A 2,413-nucleotide genomic window follows, 5' to 3' on the forward strand; every position below is an offset into this window, starting at 1 on the left:
GTGGGGGGGGGGGGGGGGGGGGGGGGGGGGGGGATGTGAATGAGAAAAGCAGAAAAAAGTAAGAAGTTTTTTTTAAAACTAATTATTTTTCGGATATATTGTAATTTATTTTTGTAAAAATGGGTGCATTTATGATAAATTTTACAAGAACATTAGTAAAAAAAATAAATTTGTTCATCAAAATAATAAATTCAAATTAATTATTGAATAAAAAAATATGTGTGAGAAGTATTAAATATACCCCTACATGAATAATTTTTTAATAAATTTTTTTTAAAATATAAATTTAAAATATTTTTTCACTTCTATTATAGAAAAATTATACTATATGTTAGTAATTTGTTTAAGAGTAAACATATAACCAAGCTATTTTTATAACAAGGATTATATATCTAAATGAAAAAAATGAGGAATATATCAAACACTTAACATAATATGAAGAAATAAAAAATACATCAATTAGATTAGATCTCACACTAATCTAATTTAAGAAAATACTTTTTTTTTAAAAAAGAAAAAGTGTATGATTTTGACTGCCTACTTTTACTTTTACAAGAGATGGATCCTACTTTTTTTATGCAACACATTATCTTTTTATTCTTCTCAAAAGTAGACACAGACGTGGCCATCATAATTTACTGCAATTTGTTAGCAACTTGGAAATCCAATATTCAACGAGATTGTTATCTTTTTATAATTAAAAATAATTTAATTTAAAATTTTTATTTTAAATAAAATTATTAAATATAATTTATAGCCAAACAAATAATTCAGGAGAAATTTAGATTATAAATTCCAATTTTTTCTTAAATTTTATACCAAGTCAAATTATATCTGTGGAGCTAATAAACTAAAACAAAACAAAATAAAATCAGTGTGTTAATTTTTTTTTCTGTTGCACAATATTAAGCTAAAAACATAAAACCAAATAAATTGGTGATATATATCAGAATCGCAGCTAAATTTTTTGTAATGTATTCTTATTTGGTGGCTACAAGATAAATTCTTACTGAGTTGGCCACCATGATTTCCCCATCTATTTTTTTTCCATTTCTCGAAAGTTATTGAATAAATTAAATTTAGTTAAAATATTTGAGATTTAAGAAAATTAAGAAACCATTTACTTACTCCTCTTTCATATTCAGAAAAGGATAAAAAAATATTCTTATTGAATAAAAATAATCACCCGTTAATAATTTAATTTCAAAAATGCATTTACCTTTAATAGTTTGGTCCAAACTATAAACGACAAGAGCATTTTTAATCAAATTATTAACGATGAGTATTTTTATTCAATTTTACATAGTTTAAGAATATTTGAACTCATTTCCGTATCATATTTACAATTTGGGTGTTAATTAAACGGGGTTGGGTCACTTGGGTGGGGGAGGAGCTATGACAAAAATAATCTCGTGTGTTTGGGGTAGGTTTCATTTTTTGCTCCTTCAAGTTTTGTCAGAACGTTAACATTTTTTATCGCTATCAAATATTGAAAGAATTTTGTCATCTAGATTAATCGAAAACTATAACAAAAAGAATTTAGCGGAAAATTACATTTGGAGGTATAGTTTTTGCAGTTTCTGCAAATTTTTTTGATATTTTTCTACATTGGTGCAGTTTCTTACAATTTTTGGTCTATTTTTCCGGGTCTAGTATAATTTTTTTTATTGTAGTTTCTAGGATTTGTTGAGACTTTCCTACTAATTTGAGAATTTCTAAAAAATAAATAAAAAAGTTAACTGTTTGTTGAAATTTGGTAGAATTTTTTTACTTTTCCTTTTTAGTCTAAAAATATTTTAAATTTCCTTTCAAGTCTAGGGTTTACATTAATTGCAAAATATTTAGTTTTATTTTAGTTTAGTATCTAGAAGGATTCTCCTTTAATAAGGATTCTCCTTAATTATTTATAAATAAGGATGTACTCTTCTATTTGAATCAATGCAAGAATCAATACAAAGAGTTATCATTCATTCTCTCTTTAATTTCTCTTTCTAGTTTCTTCCATTCCATAACAGTGGTATCAGAGCCTAACATTGATCGTTATGGATCTGTGAGTTCGTTGAAGAAGAACTTTCAACCACTTTTAATTCATATCTATTTTCAACCCACTTTTAACCCGTGCTTTTATTTTTAACGCAGGGCCAATTTTAACCCATGTTTTTATTTTTAATGCAGGATTACTTTTAACCAATTTTTAATCTATATTATTTTAAACCTTATTTTTCAAACCATGACAAGCAATACTCTTTCTTTCAATGCCCCACAAACCTTCAATGGTGAAAATTATCAAATTTGGGCAGTTAAGATGAAGTCTTATCTTCAGGCTTATGATTTGTGGGAAGTTGTAATAGAAGACAAACCCATACAACAACTCACTAAAAAATCTTCTGATGCTGAAATCAAACTTCACTCA

The sequence above is a fragment of the Solanum tuberosum genome, unplaced genomic scaffold (assembly GCF_000226075.1).
Source record: "Solanum tuberosum cultivar DM 1-3 516 R44 unplaced genomic scaffold, SolTub_3.0 scf00181, whole genome shotgun sequence".
NCBI lineage: Eukaryota > Viridiplantae > Streptophyta > Magnoliopsida > Solanales > Solanaceae > Solanum > Solanum tuberosum.